This window comes from Bos mutus, chromosome 1, assembly GCF_027580195.1.
Source record: "Bos mutus isolate GX-2022 chromosome 1, NWIPB_WYAK_1.1, whole genome shotgun sequence".
NCBI classification, from domain to species: Eukaryota; Metazoa; Chordata; class Mammalia; order Artiodactyla; family Bovidae; genus Bos; species Bos mutus.
The window spans coordinates 127,354,931-127,371,965 of record NC_091617.1 but is presented as its reverse complement, the minus strand read 5'-3'; the positions used below and the strand labels follow the sequence as shown (position 1 = coordinate 127,371,965).

The 17,035-nt window shown below is 44.5% G+C and overlaps 1 protein-coding gene and 1 long non-coding RNA gene across 4 annotated transcripts in view; one reads left to right on the top strand and one right to left on the bottom strand.

Annotated features, from left to right (window-relative positions):
* The window catches only part of LOC138988878 (uncharacterized), a 30,802-nt gene extending 15,291 nt beyond the window's left edge, over positions 1 to 15,511 (bottom strand). For both annotated transcript variants that reach the window (XR_011465103.1, XR_011465104.1), the window contains exons 1-2: positions 15,382 to 15,511; positions 13,943 to 14,069 (exon numbers count right to left, since the gene is read on the bottom strand). This is a non-coding gene — a long non-coding RNA (uncharacterized lncRNA). The remainder of the gene's footprint in view (positions 1 to 13,942; positions 14,070 to 15,381) is intronic.
* CLSTN2 (calsyntenin 2) overlaps positions 1 to 17,035 on the top strand; it is a 742,362-nt gene that overhangs the window by 573,448 nt on the left and 151,879 nt on the right. The gene's annotated exons all lie outside the window — the stretch shown is intronic.

Below are 17,035 nucleotides of genomic sequence, written 5' to 3'. Positions count from 1 at the left end.
AATTGTGCAGTAGTTTGAGCATTCTTTGGCATTGCCTTTCTTTGGGATTGGAATGAAAACTGACTTTTTCCAGTCTTGTGGCCACTGCTGAGTTTTCCATATTTGCTGGCTTATTGAGTGCAGCACTTTCACAGCATCATCTTTCAGGATTTGGAATAGCTCAACTGGAATTCCATCACTTCCACTAGCTTTGTTCGTAGTGATGCTTTCTAAGGTCCACTTGACTTCACATTCCAGGATGTCTGGCTCTAGGTCAGTAATCACACCATTGTGATTATCTGGGTCGTGAAGATCTTTTTTGTACAGTTCATCTGTGTATTCTTGCCATCTCTTCTTAATATCTTCTGCTTCTGTTAGGTCCATACCATTTCTGTCCTTTATCGAGCTGATCTTTGCATGAAATGTTCCTTTGGTATCTCTAATTTTCTTGAAGAGATCCCTAGTCTTTCCCATTCTGTTGTTTTCCTCATTTCTTTGCATTGATCACTGAAGAAGGCTTTCTTACCTCTTCTTGCTATTCTTTGGAACTCTGCATTCAGATGTTTATATCTTTCCTTTTTTCCTTTGCTTTTCGCTTCTCTTCTTTTCATAGCTATTTGTAAGGCCTCCCCAGACAGCCATTTTGCTTTTTTGCATTTCTTTTCTATGGGAATGGTCTTGATCCCTGTGTCCTGTACAATGTCACCAACCTCATTCCATAGTTCATCAGGCACTCTATGTATCAGATCTAGGCCGTTAAATCTATTTCTCATTTCCACTGTATAATCATAAGGGATTTGATTTAGGTCATACCTGAATGGTCTAGTGGTTTTCCCTACTTTCTTCAATATAAGTCTGAATTTGGCAATAAGGAGTTCATGGTCTGAGCCACAGTCAGCTCCTGGTCTTGTTTTTGCTGACTGTATAGAGCTTCTCCGTCTTTGCTGCAAAGAATATAATCAGTCTGATTTTGGTGTTGACCATCTGGTGATGTCCATGTGTAGAGTCTTCTCTTGTGTTGTTGGAAGAGGGTGTTTGTTATGACCAGTGCATTTTCTTGGCAAAACTCTATTAGCCTTTGCCCTGCTTCATTCTGTATTCCAAGGCCAAATTTGCCTGTTACTCCAGGTGTTTCTTGACTTCCTACTTTTGCCTTCCAGCCCCCTATAATGAAAAAGGACATCTTTTTTGGGTGTTAGTTCTAAACGGTCTTGTAGGTCTTCATAGAACCGTTCAACTTCCGCTTCTTCAGCGTTACTGGTTGGGGCATAGACTTGGATTACTGTGATATTGAATGGTTTGCCTTGGAAACGAACAGAGATCATTCTGTCATTTTTGAGATTGCACCCAAGTACTGCATTTCAGACCCTTTTGTTGACCATGATGGCCACTCCATTTCTTCTGAGGGATTCCTGCCTTTTCATTATAGGGGACTGGAATGCAAAAGTAGGAAGTCCAGAGATAACCTGGAGGAACAAACTTGGCCTTGGCTTACAAAACAAGGCAGGTCAAAGGTTAATAGAGTGTTACCAAGAGAATGTACTAGTCCCATCACTTCGTGGCACATAGATGGGGAAAAATGGAAACAGTGGCAGATTTTATTTTCTTAGGCTAAAAAATCACTAAAGACAGTGCCTGCAGCCGTGAAATTAAAAGATGCTTGCTCCTTGGTAGAAAAGCTATGACAAACCTAGACAACACAGTATAAAGCACTTTGCCAACAAAGCTTCGTATAATCAAACTTTCCAGTAATCATGTATGGATGTGAGAGTTGGACCATAAAGAAGGCTGAGCACTGAAGAATTGATGCTTTTGAACTGTGGTGCTAGAGAAGACTCTGAAAGTCCCTTGGACTCCAAGTAGATCAAGCCAATCATCCTAAAGGACAGCAACCATGAATATTCATTGGAAGGACTGATGCTGAAACTGAAGCTCCAATCCTTTGGCCACCTGATGCAAAGAGCTGACTTGCTGGGAAAGACCCTGATGCTGGGAAAGATTGAGGGCAAGAGGAGAAGGGGACGACAGAGGATGAGATGGTTGGATGGCATCACTGACTCAATAGACATGAGTTTGAGCAAGCTCTGGGAGATAATGAAGGACAGGGTAGTCTGGTGTACTGCAGTCCATGGGGTCACAAAGAGTCGGACATGACTTGGTAACTGAACAACAACAGAAAGGGTGTGATTAGCTGTGTTTTTTGCTCATGTCCCTATCAGGCAGGCTGATGCCAGACCACTGGCCAGATTTTGAATGGCTGCCTTATAGCCAGGCATTCAGTCCTAAAACAGTTCAGCAGGCCAGACCGGCAGGACCTCAGATTGTCCCCTGCACAACTTTGTCTCCCTTAATCTTGAAGCTAGAAAGATGGGAGGTGTAATTAAATCCACCCTTGGAGAAAGCCAGAATCATTAGCTCTTGAACAAAGTTTGTTGTTTTTTAGTCACTCAGTCGTGTCCAACTCTTTTGCAACCCCACAGACTGTAGCCCCAGAGAAGGGAATGGCAACCCATTCCAGTACTCTTGCCTGGAAAATCCCATGGGCGGAGGAGCCTGGTAGGCTGCAGTCCATGGGGTCACGAAGAGTCGGACATGACTGAGCAACTTCACTTTCACTTTTTACTTTCATGCATTGGAGAAGGAAATAGCAACCCACTCCAGTGTTCTTGCCTGGAGAATCCCAGGGACGGGGGAGCCTGGTGGGCTGCCAATCATGGGGTCGCACAGAGCCAGACATGACTGAAGTGACTTAGCAGCAGCAGCAGCAGACTGTAGCCCACCAGGCTCTTCTGTCTGTAGGGTTTCTCAGGCAAGAATACTGGATTGGGTTGCCATTTCCTTCTCCAGGGCATCTTCCCAACCCAGAGATCGAACCCCCACGTCTCCTGCATCGGCAGATGGATTCTTTGCCACTGAGCCACAAGGGCAGCCCTTTTGAACAAAGTAAAAAAGATGAAATGCTGAGTAAGAAGAGACACAGATGAGACATATGAGATGTAAAGAGCACTGTGGGTCATCTTGATGTCCATCTGTTTAGGATCAAGCCAGAGGCAGAGAAATGAGTACAAACCAGAGTGGGAAACTGTTCCCAACCTTGGGAGGCCTGAGCTCTGGTTGAGTGTAATTCACTAGACCCTTAGGATCCTGAGGACAGGATTCTGTCGCTCCTGTTCACAGTAGAATTTCTCAGGCTTAACACATGTCTGGCCCCAGTGGTAGGTGCTCAAGAAATAGGCCTTGAATGAATGAATGAGTGGATGGAAAGCTATCTGAGTAAAGAACTTGCCTTGTCTTGTTTTGACATGTAACAACTGGCCCCAGTGAAAGTCGTGCTTTTGAAAAGAAAGCCTAGAGAGAATATAAAAGTTTTCTAAGCCTGGACCACATTCCCAATGGGATTTTAAGTGAGGAAAGCAAAACCCAAAGCCATATCTGGAGAATGATCCCAATCTGTTTTGTCTTTGATAAATGAGATACCTACAGATTTGGAATCACATTTTTGTACTTAAATTTAAATGTAATTTCCAAACAGAGTTTGTACTTATTTCAGTGTTCAATATATGCAAAGTAAAACATGTTGATAATGTTAGTTCTGTATATGAAAAATGTATGGGGCCGCTACCTTGGGGCACAAGGCTATTTTCCACTCTTGACAATGAGGCCAAGAAGGCAAGGATGCTGTCCATTTTTTGGTGTGTCTGTAGTGCCCAGCACAGGGCCAGGCACAAGGCAGGTGATTGACAAGTGTTGAGTGGACGAATGAATGGTGGAAAATATAACTTTGTGTGGAACAAAGACAAGAAGGAAGCAGCACCTTCCTGTATCAGTTCACCATGCCAGGCAAAGTGATGTAAACAGGGGTAACATTAGGACCAATGACTTGATGATGGCTCCCTGCCCGAGTCTGCCAGCTTTGGGTGGCTGATGCTGATTCTGCATCACTCCCCTCTTCCCTCAAGCTTACTCGCTGTAGACAGCATTAAGTCTGTCTCCCCAGCCATCACCCCAACAGGCTAACAGATCACAGACAGGCACTCCTGGTTCTCTGATATGTGTGGCAGTGGTCAAAATCAAAATGCTTTCCTGGAATTCCTATCCCAGCTCCCAGACCGAGTGCAGAATCTTCCCTCCTTCCACCATACTGGCCCACTTTACTCCTCCACGGGGGCAAACTCCGCCCTCCCCTTGGGGCCAGTTCTCTCTTCTACTGGCTAGGGCTGCCTGGGAACTGGAAGTGCTCCTTTCTCCAGGGAAGAGCATCACCACTAGTCCCAGATATATGTCTCCTGTCTAGCCCCCTTCTCCCAGCTTTGTAGAGCAAACTGGAGCGAGCCATGTTTTACTGGGTTGGTTTTGTTTTGTTTTACTGATCGCAGATGAAGCAGGCTGTCCCTCACTGGGGGAGGCCTTCAGTTCCTAGGGAAAAGGGCTGGATCTTCCTGAAGCAGGTGTAGGGGTGAAGGCTGCACTGTGGGAGGCTATTCAGGGCACAGTGAGCAGTATCAGGAAGCCAGTCTGGCTTGTGGAGTGGGTAGGGACTAGGGAGAAATGGGAAGTGAGTTTGGTGAGATCAGGGGAAGGGGAGGGTTGACAGTTAAGATTTTGGATGCCAGGGTGAGGAGCTGCAACGATCCCCAAGCCCCTGGGACCCAGTTCTGAGTGAGGGATCTGCAGATATGTGCCAGGCATAACTGCCCAGTAGAACAGGCTCCTCCCTGGGCTGGCTTCTAGCAAGCAGCAAGAGCCACCAAGCAAACACATTTTGGCAGTTCAAATTCTTGTACCTGTTCTAAGTCATTTCCCTCCAGGCAGGAGGCGACTGCAGCATAGTGAAAGCAATCCATCATGCTCAGAGCCCTCTGTCTCCCCTGGACCACTCTCTCCCAATCAGCTCTTGAAGCCTTGCTGTACTTAGCTTCTCCCTGGGAGCTATCCTGGGGAAGCCAGGGACCTGCTCACAGTTAGAGCCCTCCCTTCCTCCCAGACCCCAGTGATGCCCTAGGGCACTGGACAATTTATCTGTTACCATAACCCCTTCTGGGAATGTAGTGCTGCAGCTTTCCCCAGGTGATGCTGGCCTTACCCAGCTGTATATGAAGGACCTCCCACCCCCTGGCTTTGCTGCCACCTACCTTTTAGACTTTGGCTGAGGCATCATCTGCCTCAGATGTGTGGGACTTCCCGCAGACACTCACTGAATTTTCCAGCCATCACCTAAATGTAAACTTGCTTACCCCAATCACTCACCAATGGCAGAGCAAGACTTATCAGAGGCTCAGTTGACAGCAAGGGAGGAAGGCTTGACCCTAGGATACTAGAGGCATGTGTCTTGCTCTTATGTTTCGTCTTCTCTGCTGTATTCTGAGATTGTAATTCTTAAAAGGTGTTAGGAGTCAGCTCACTCTGCAGGGATAGGTGGAGATTTGCCTGAGGTTGTGTTACTCCCATTTCTCAGCTACCCAGGGAAGAAGAGGGTCCTCAAAGCATCACTTAGACTAGTGCAGGTGGAAGGGAAAACTAAATCTCTGTGCTTTTTTCTGAGCTCAGAGAATGCTTAGGGGCCTGATAGCAGCTCTTATTCATGGAGATGAACGATTCTAATAGGAACCAGGAAAATGGTGTGCCTGCCACACGTGCACAGTAGACGAGCTCGTGCCTTTCATGCCAGGCATCTGGATTTGCAGTCTTCTTAGGGTCTCTTTCCCTTCTGCCAAGCAGTTGTATGTGCCCACACCTGAGGACTTCAGGAAGAATCTGCATCTATCCATGGGTCAGAGCACCACAGAGCATGCAATGCCCTCAGAGGCTCTCAGGGTGATGGGGGCAGTAAGAGCAACGGACATTGAGAAGGTGCTGCTGACCTCCCCTTATAGGAGCCACAGACTGTGTCCTGAGGAGCATTTGCAGTTCAGTTGCTGGTTGAGGGTTTTGTTTGTTTAACTTTTACATTATGGGATGGACTATCACCTCTTTTTTTTTATTGTTAAAGATTTATTTATTTTTGGGCACGCTGGGTCTTCATTGCTGTGTAGAGGTTTTCTCTAGTTGCAGAGATTGGGGGCTACTGTTTGTTGCAGTGCTTGGACTTCTCACTGCGGTGGCTTCTCTTGTTGCAGAGCACAGGCTCTAGGGATGTAGACTTCAGTTGTTGCGGCTTTCGGGCTCAGTTGCTCCACTGCATGTGGGATCTTCCTGGACCAGGGATCAAACCCATGTACCCTGCCCTGGCAGATGGATTCTTAACCACTAGGCCACCAGTGAAACCCCACATCCCTTCTCTATCCCTCCCTTTATTGTTCTTTATAATCCCTTGGCCCATGTCTCTCTACATTTCAAGCCGAAAGTATCGTCTGCACAGCACTTACTTAGGACATTTTCCTTTTTATTGTTGCAAGTCAGATTTTGTATTTATTACTTGCTCCTGCCAGCTGAGACCCAAAGTTCAGTCTGTTACTGTCCCCTTTATGCAAAATGGTGGCTTTCCTGATGGCTCAGACAGTAAAGAATCTATCTGCCTGCCATGCAGGAGACTCAAGTTTGATCCCTGGGTTGGAAAGATCCCCTGGAGAAGGGAATGGCAACCCACTCCAGTATTCTTACCTGGAGAATCCCATGGACAGAGGAGCCTGGTGGGCTACAGTCCATGGGGTCATGAAGAGTCAGACACAACTGAGCGAATAACATTTTCATTTTTTCACTTTATGCAAAACAGCTCCCCTCTGAAGAGAACCGCTGTACACTTCCCTTCTAGGCCTTCACCCTTTCTTCCCAGGCATGTTGCCGACCAGACATCCAGCCATTCTGTATCTGGAGTTCCCACATCAAATCAGCTTTCCAGACTCCAGCCCCCACCCCCAGGATTTGCCTGCTTCATACCTGAGCACCATCCCACTGCAGCCAATTACACCTCGCCCAGTATCAGTTCACCCAGCGCTGGCGGTTCCTAGAGCTTCTCCCTCAGGCCCAATTCTGGCTCCTTTTACCTTCACAGTAAGGCGTCCTATCTAATACAGAAAGAAAAGGAGATGCAACCATGTAATGGCCATCTCTTCTCTGTTCTTTTGGGATTGACTAATTCTCCAGGTGCATCAAACTATCAAGGTGTTTCTACCATTCCACAAATCAGGCCTTCGTTAGGCAGGAGATGGATGTCTTTTAGAGAAGTGCTTCTCATGTCTGAGTGTGCACATGAGCACCTGGGGGCTGGGAACAATCCAGATTCTGACTCAGTAAGTCTGGGGTAGACCTGGATGTTCCTGGTCCATGGCTTTCACTTGGAGTCAGATGGTCAGGCAGAAAATACTACCAAACACCTAGAGGGTGCCTAAGATTTTTATGTTGAAAAGATAGCAACCTGAAAGCCGTTGGATGAGATTAATTTTCCCTTCAGTTCAGTTCAGTCGCTCAGTCGTGTCCGACTCTTTGCAACCCCATGAATCGCAGCACGCCAGGCTTCCCTGTCCATCACCAACTCCCGGAGTTTACACAAACTCATGTCCAGCAAGTGGGTGCTGCCATCCAGCCATCTCATCCTCTGTCGTCCCCTTCTCCTCCTGCCCTCAATCCCTCCCAGCATCAGAGTCTTTTCCAATGAGTCAACTCTTTGCATGAGGTGGCCAAAGTATTGGAGTTTCAGCTTCAGCATCAGTCCTTCCAATGAACACCCAGGACTGATCTCCTTTAGGATGGACTGGTTGGATCTCCTTGCAGTCCAAGGGACTCTCAAGTGTCTTCTCCAACACCACAGTTCAAAAGCATCAATTCTTCAGCGCTCAGCTTTCTTCACAGTCCAACTCTCACATCCATACATGTTATTTGCAATTTGAGACAACTGAAATTGACACACACATGACACAGTAGGAGATATTCTGGAATGAATTCAGTCCCCCTTTATTGAAGGCCCATGGCGTGCTGAAAGCTGGGGGTATAGAGGAAAGAGACCTACTAGGATTCATAGTATAGAAGGCAATAAGAGGGTCACAAGTTCTGCTGGAGGGAGCACTGGGTATGTGAAGGAGAGACATTTAACTTTGTAGAGGCCATGGAGTGGATGTACCTGGGGTAGATCTTGAAGGATAATAGTTTCAGCACAGAGAAGAAGAGTGTTCTAGACTAGGGGTCAGGTGTCAGGAAGGTGGGGGAGAGCACGATATGGCCTGGGCATGGAGGAGAAGACTGGACAGGCCAGTGGGGACCAGATCCGGAGGGGGACCTCCTATATTACCCCAAGGGCAATGGGAAGCCTAGAGGCTCCACCAGACATGATGAAGGGGGTACTGAAGCAGAAGCACTGCTTGGCCGACCATGTAGATGGTGGCTGGGATGCAGAAACTGGGGCAGGGAGACCAGCCAAAAAGATGATTATTCCTAAGTATACTAAGTGGAACACTTCTAGAAAAATATCTAAAGACATGCATTTATTCCAAAACCAGTTCAAAGTACTGAGAAGCAAAGAAGGTTTGATTTTCAGGCAAATCCCATGAGACTCCATAGGCAGGGGGTCAAGGCTGGCAGTCAGGCATGTCTAGGGTAGAAAAGACACCTGCTAAGCTTTGTCAAGTATATATTCTGTCCCCTCTGCAGCTGTCCACTTCCCTGCCACCCTGCCATGTAGAAAAATACCCAGGGGTCAGCTGGCTTCACCCTCTGCCTTGCAAAAGTCAAATCAGTTATTGATCAAGTATAGCAAAGAGCTGACTTAGATTTTACCAGTTGAGAGGCATTGATTTTGAATCATAAAATGATAAGCTCACAAAGGTACCCAGATTTGCTGAGAGAAACAGAAATAGATGGGGTTGTGAAGTTGGAGATGTGTCCATTGGAGGATTTATGGCGATGTCAGCCTTGTTGCAGGCTGATGTAAGAGGGCATTTCCAGAAAGACAGAGGAAAGGACAGCTCTTTGCCCTCTGTTCTCTCATTCATTGTCCTGCCAGGCGGTCCAACATTCCACTATGGGGAATTCCACTTTTTGTTCTAAAAGATTGTCAAAAAACAAAACTCCATGTAGTAAATATGAAGATCTAGTTGTTTTATTCAACAATTTATGAGTCAGGCAGTATCCCAACTACTGTTCTCAGAGGTCGTACAAAATGGAGAATTTTTATAGAAGGAGGGAGAGGCAAGGAAGTTATGAGCACATGAAAAGAAAGAATTGTTTCAGGTCAGGTCATCCTCTTTGAGGGGAAAGGCAAGGGTCTATTATTCAGATTCTCTCTCTTCCTTTGAGGGATGAAAAGGGTCCCACTGGCAAATCACTGGTGCTGATCAGAAAATTCCAGGTTGGCCAATTAAGGTTATATCCCTATATATAGGTTGTGCACCTGAAACTAATATTTTAGATCAACTATACTTCAGGAGAAAGAAAGAAAGAGGGAGGGAGAGAGAGAGGGAAGGAGGGAGAGAGGCGGGGAGGAAGAAAGGTAAGAAGGAATGAAGAAAAAGGAAGAAAGAAAGGATTACATGCCTGGAGAAGGTCAAACCCTCAGTCAGGTCAAGTATTAAATCTAGGTTTGGTATCAGGGCTTTAGCACAAGCATGCCCTTTTGAGCCTGTGATTTTCCCTTTAATAATTCCCCCCTTTTGGTCAAATGCTCAGTCTGAGAGATGAAAAGTTCAGGCATAAATACCACTCTCACCTATTGCTCTGCAGTTCTCACAGCCTTGTTGATCCTTGGTGTGGTATCCATAGCTCATGATGTCTTTGCTTAATCCCTGTGACATTCACAGGCCATGGTTCTAGGTTCATAATCCTTAAGTTGCTCAGTCTCCTCATCTTCTTTTTTCTGATGTTCTAGTCTTAGGGAGATCATTTGCTTGGTGGTTGCTGCTGCTGCTGCTGCTAAGTCACTTCAGTCGTGTCCGACTCTGTGCGACCCCATAGACAGCAGCCCACCAGGCTCCCCCGTCCCTGGGATTCTCCAGGCAAGAACACTGGAGTGGGCTGCCATTTCCTTCTCCAATGCATGAGAGTGAAAAGTGAAAGTGAAGTCGCTCAATCGTGCCTGACTCTTAGTGACCCCATGGACTGTAGCCTACCAGGCTCCTCCATCCATGGGATTTTCCAGGCAAGAGTACTGGAGCAGAGTGCCATTGCTTGGTGGTTAGCAACTGCAAACACGCATTTCAGACTTTCAGGAAAATAAAACACACTAGGGTATTACTATGATTATAATAAGCAGGATAATTCACAGTGTTTGGAGTGCACTTTAGAGCCATGGTCCCCAAAACCCAAACCAATCAAAGAAAGACCCCACTGAAGCAGTCACCCTTTTAAGCCAAGTGGTTTGTTCAGTAATTTTATGTAACTGAGTTTCAACTTCCCTGAAGTGTCAATCCAGGTATAGCGCAGACAACTTGCTCAGCTATTTGAATAAAATAGGATAAAAGCCTGTTCTATTATCAAGAACGATCTTGACCAGAGAGTCTAAGGATCTTTGCTGGGCAGCTAGTGCTTTTGCAACAGAATCTGCAATGTCTCCAAGAATTAAGGAGAGATTTATTATTATATCTCATTTGTATTTACTGCTAACCAGGAGATGAATTTATTTGCTGCCTTTATCTGCTCAATCCAGGGGTCAGTGAGGTTTTTAGTGTATGTGGAAAGAGAATCTCCTTTGTCATTTTAGCAGATGAAAGAAAACCAAGTTTTAGTTTTAAGTAAATATTCAAGCATATTTTAAAATCCATATAATTTCAATTTTAGCCAGCTTGATTGATTATAAAAGGTGAAATTCCTGCTTTTTCTCTTTCTCTTCAACTTTTTGTATGCATTTAGTTTGTCTTTCATAACCAGAAGTTCTAGTTTAGGCAAAATTACTTTCACTTCCCTTAACAGGCATGCATTTCCATACCTCACATCTTTTCTTAACCAAGAAACACATCCTACTTTCCTTGCATACAAAATTGTGTCCCTTCTTATTACTAATAACTTTACATATATTGCCTAGAATTCTTAACCCTTAGAAACCTTCATTTTTAGTGAAAACTAAAGAAGTAAGTGATTGTAAACCACAGGTCAGATAAGCATTTTATTTTAGATTGGCAAATTTACAAATATATTTCATAATTTCTAGAAACATGTCTTTCTTCACAGTACAGTCTTTCACTGTGATACAGAACATGTTTACTAACAGAACCAAATTTATCTTGAGTTTCTCTGCAATCGGAAGCCAAAAGTAGATAAACATGTTCAGTAATTAATATTTCATGACTCTCTTATTTTAAATGACCTAGATATTTAGCAAATTTCTATCATTTAACAAGAAAATTCAAAAGTTTCAAGATACCAAAAAGACTTTGGAGGCTATTCCTAAGTACATATACAATAAAATATAACTGTTGCTTAAAAATTGATGTATAAATTCTTATCCTATTTACACTTATGCAATGGCACCCCACTCCAGTATTCTTGCCTGGAAAATCCCATGGATGGAGGAGCTTGGAAGGCTGCAGTACACGGGGTCACTGAGGGTCGGACACGACTGAGTGACTTCACTTTCACTTTTCATTTTCATGCATTGGAGAAGGAAACGGCAACCCACTCCGGTACTCTTGCCTGGAGAATCCCAGGGATGGAGGAGTCTGTTGGGCTGCTCTCTATGGGGTCGCACAGAGTCGGACACGACTGAAGTGACTTAGCAGCAGCAGCAGCAACTTGCTGGGCTTCCCTAGTGGCTCAGCTGGTAAGAATTCTCCTGCAATGCAGGAGACCTGGGTTTGATTCCTGGGTCAGGAAGTTCCCTGGAGAAGGGAAAGGGGATTCTCCAGTATTCTGGCCTGGAGAATTCCATGGACTCTATAGTCCATGGTGTCGCAAAGAGTCAGACACGACTGAGCAACTGTCACTTTGACTTCAACTTGTTTGCTGCCATCACTTACGTCTAAATTACCCACCAAAAACTTCATGACAAAATCAGCCATTGTCCTGAGTTATTTTAATTTTTGCTGACAAATTTTGTGACCAAGAAACATGAATTTGACTAGTAAACCTGGGTAGAATAAGTTATCTGTATTATAGTCACTGTTGATAACTTTAAAGACAGATCTGTTTAAATTAAACCAACCAACTTAAAATAGCTTTTATTTGCTGAAGATTATCCCAAATCATGTGAACTTGAAAAATATTTGAGTTTCTGTTCTATTTCTGAGAACTTCAGAATGACCAATTCATGCAAGCACTTGCATTCAAATCAACTAAATGGCTCTCTTTTACAGATTAATTTTGGTGATACCCCCCAAAGGTGGGGAAACATAACATAATCTACAACATACATACAATATAAACACACAAACATATAGCTGCAGAGAGCTTATAGCCCAGTTTCCAAATACGTGTTCTCTCTGTTTCTGTCTCTCTCCCTTTTTGTCTCATTTATTTCTTCTGGTGAGAAACTCTCAATTAAGTTTGCATTTCAAAGAATGGCTCTTTGGTCCTAAAGAAGATAGGGGTAGGAAATTTACATCACAAAGGCACAGATTAAGTGCAGGACAAGTCTGGGTCTAATGTCCTAATTTTTAAAGCATTTTGAGAGGAATAGGTGAGGTTTGGGGGTTGACAAGACAAAAGAAAAAAGGGCCCTGCAGTGATTTGCAACATATAGACAATTGTTTCCAATTCCTTGAAGAACTGGGATGTAGCTTTTGTTTTAGGTACAATTTATGTCTTTAATTTTTTCACAGGTTTTACAATAAGTCTTTCAATGAAGCTATTTTGGAATTTCAAAAATTTCTGAAGACTTCTGCATACCTATCAAAATAGATATCCCATTCTGTTCGTATGATTTGGGAGCCCTAGCTTTTATGTCGGAGAAGGCAAAGGCACCCCACTCCAGTACTCTTGCCTGAAAAATCCCATGGACGGAGGAGTCTGGTGGGCTGTAGTCCATGGGGTCGCTAGGAGTCGGACACAACTGAGCGACTTCACTTTCACTTTTCACTTTCATGCATTGGAGAAGGAAATGGCAACCCACTCCAGTGTTCTTGCCTGGAGAATCCCAGGGACGGGGGAGCCTGGAGGGCTGCTGTCTATGGGGTCGAACAGAGTCAGACACGACTGAATCGACTTAGCAGCAGCAGCAGCTTTTATGTAGGGTTTTAAAATGATCTATCTGTCCCTCATAATGGCCATTGTAATTCCTCTGAGAGTTGACAGCAATCTGGTAGATCCCTGGCTACAGATGGAGTTTAGCCCACATTTCTATCCAGCTGTCTCTAGTCACAAATGGAGCATAATCCACATTTCTGTTTCATCATATTTTGGAACCCCCAACCTGATGGCTACTGAGCCCAGCTCTCAGGACACAAAACAAGCTTAGCAAGATTTTGCCACTTTTGAAAATATCTACAGCTTCTGGAATCACAGTTCTCAAATATAAAATAAGAAGGTATGTCAGAAAGTGGCACACTCAAGTTTTGGGTATAAAGAATCTCATTAGCAACTAGCCTTTATCTACACAATCAATACAAAACAAGACAAACATGTTCATATTAACATACAGGCAGTAACCAAGAGATGATTCTGCATCCTGGCTAAAGACAGACCTGTATGAAACACCAACAATTCCCCTGGAGGCTTGGAGAAAGGATTGAACCAGCAGACCCCAAGGACTGAGGCATTGAGGATTGATTGCAAACAAAATGGAGAACTGCAACTGCCACCAACAATTCCCAACATGGAATTTGGAGAAGAATTCCAAGCAAATGTGGAATTGCACACTAAACCTTCATCAGTTCCCAATGTGGAATCTGGGAACAGAATCAAGGGCTGGAGTTTTCCACTCAAAAATCTGAAAATTGTAGTCTGAAAGGCTAAGGGCTTGGCTCCAGGCAGAGTCATCTGCCAGCTCTATTGGCTCCAGGCAGAATCATTTACCAGCTCAAACTGACTTGCCTTATAAAGGAAAGCCAATTATACTGAAAGCGTGAGAGCAAAGTGAATGGAGCTCAAACTGAGAGGAACTTACCAATGGCCCTTCGAAACGGTGAGAAAGACGGTGAACTTGAAAGCGTTCACGGGGCACCATGCCTGTGTTTCCTACTGTCCCCAGATGCCATTGAAAGTTTGCTTCAGTCCCACTACTGCCATCAAATCTGTTAAAAAACAATGCCACCAAGTAAATGGGAGCATCTAATTGGCTTTATTCAATAATTCATGAATCAAACAGCGCCTCATCTAGTACCTAGATAGATGCTCCAAGAAGTTGTACAAAATGGAAGGTTTTTGAATAGAAGGAGGGTGGAACAAGGACACTATTAGTGGGAAAAAAAAAAAAAGAGAGAGAGAGAATAGTTTCAGACCAGCCCACTTTCTTGGGGGGAAAGGGCAAGAGTCTACCATGAAGGTTGCTTCTTCCTTTGGGGGATGGAGAGATCTCACATGACAGAGTACCCTGTTAGTGCTGAGAATAAAATTCCAGACTGCCCGATTAAGATTGCATTTCTTGACAAGGTTGGAACTGCAGTTAGGTCAAGTATTAAGTCTAGGTTTGATATCACAGGGCCTTAGCCTAGTGATGCCATTTAGGCCCTGTGGTTTTCTTCTTTAACAGGATAATCCCCACTTAAATTGTAAATGTCAAATGTCACTATTAAGCCAGGATTCACCAAATCTAGTTGATCTGATTTTGTGAAATGGTGAGCTACAAAATGGTAGCACATCTTAAATGGTTGAAAAAAATCAAAAGATGAATAATATTTTGTGGCACATGAAAATTACATGAAATTCAAATTTTAGTGCCCATAAATAAAGTTTTCAGCATACAGTACACTCATTCATTTATGTATTATCTCATGGCAGCTTTTGCACTATGACAGCAGGGCTGAGGAGTTTCATGGGGACCAGATGGCCCTCAAAGCCAAAATATTTACTATCTGGCCCTTTCCATAAAATGTTTGCTGACACTTGCATGAAGCTATTATTGCCTGTTGACACCTTAGTGAGTAGTAGTTTATCAGAGTATCTAGGGCAGCCTAAAAAAAAACAGAATGACAAATGAACACATTTAGACAGAGGCAAAGAAGTATTGATACAAAAGTCCAAAGCAAGATTCACCACACAGAAGACAGAGAAACAATTCTAGTCCATTTTACAGATGAGGAAAACTTGGGGCAAGAGGGATTGAGTGACTTGCCCAGAACCTCACAGCTGATAGATCTGATAGATCACAGAGATGGAATTCACATTCATGTCAGTCTATCCCAGACAGACTAAGGTGTCAAGAGGAAGGAGGAGAATAGATTAGAAAGTTGGGAATTTCCAAGGCAGGAAATATAGGAATACAGGAATATAAAGGCAGCTTTATACAAAAGGCATCTGAGAAAGCTGTTCAAGAGACACATATGTCCTTTGGGAATATATGTAATCTCTTTATCACCTTATCTACAAAATGGTAATGAGACTTACCTTGAAGGAGCAGCTAGTGTTCAATGAAGCAATATATAGTTTGCATCTCAGCGGTGCCCAGTATTCTTTTCCTCCCTTCTCCATGCCTGACCCTTTTTCACATTTCCTTAACTGAGCCTCATCCTATGCCCTGTTCCCTTGAGATTACAGTTCATTTGAGAATAAACCCACAAATAGATACCATTTGTCTGAGCCTCAGGTTACCTCTGGTGATCTCATGGGCCAGATAAACCCAGTGTGAGCCTAAGACCTGGGTGTTAAGTTTCAAACCAAAAGATGCCGCCCCAAGCTCAGCTTCTCCTGTCAGAGACATAGCCTGAAGATTATCCACCATCTACCCTTCTGCTCAACAGGACAGAACTTGGCTTTATTTGAGGTTCATCCCAGGGGCTCAGCTCCTTCATCCCTATGCCCTCCCTTCATTGTCCTACTGACTCTCCTCTTTATCAGGATTCTCTACCACCCCCCATCCCATATCCCCGCAGAGGGATGGGGGGGGGGGGTGATGGGGCCCAGGGATGCAGCAGTCAGGTACAGAAACAGTGCAGACAGTTAGATGGCGGTGGGAAGGGCTTCATCAACACAGCTCCATCATAATTTTCAGGCTTTGCTGAAGCCCCTTCCCTGGCTAGCTTGGGTTTCCTCAACTATAAATTAAGAATCATGACCCTTGGCTCAATTATTCTGTATGATTTAGGAAGACCACAAGAGGCTCTATGTGTGGAAGTGCTAATTTAAATCATCAGGCAAATAATGTTGTGATCAAATAATGTTGTGATAAAATAGATACTATCATACAAATGGGCACAGATACATACACACACTGAAATCCATCGAGTTGGGTAAGGCTGTGTGGCTTAAGCACCAAGTCCTTGATTTTGGAGGCTAAGACTTGGACCAAAGGGAGACAGTGAGGTGGGGTGGGAAGAGCAGTCTAGGGGCTGAGAAACCAGGTCTCAGTCCCAGCTCAGCTCCAACCCAGCCTTCAGCCTTGAGAAAGTCACTCCTGCCTGGCTGGGCTTCCCCCAAGTGTAAAGGGCTCAACAATGCCTTCTTGTGAGGATGAGATGAAAGGTAATGTGTGTAGTACCATGTTCAGAACCACATGTGATGGGGCTTAATGAACAGCAGCTCTTTTTAGTTTCCTTTATTTCAATTCTTAAGATCACAGTGGAACATTTTGTCCCAATTCCAGTAATTAGAATCCCACTAACTCCAGTGGGTGTGACCCCAGGACTGTGGTTGTTGAGTCAGCTCAGATCTGCCAGGTGCACCTCTGTGCTCCCAGAGAGGCTTCGTGGGGCTCTCCTGCGCTGTGAATAATGACCTGTTGGGACACTGCGGACACAGTCGGTCCTTAAGGTGCAACAGATGGTTCTGAACAGGATGTTGATTTATCTACTCAGTGATTTCTTTATTTGGCTGCGCTGTGCAGCCTGCATGTGGCTTCTTAGGTTTCCAATCAGGGATTGAACACTAGCCCACTGCAGAGAAAATACAGTCTTCCCCACTAGACCACCATGGAAGTTCCTTCATGACTTTTTAAAGCACTTAAAGACTAGCTGGATAAATGTGCCCACCCGAAAACCCGGCTCCCCCAGGCTCCATGTGAGCCTGGGGGGAAATGAGCCCCAAGGTTTCTGGGTCCATAATC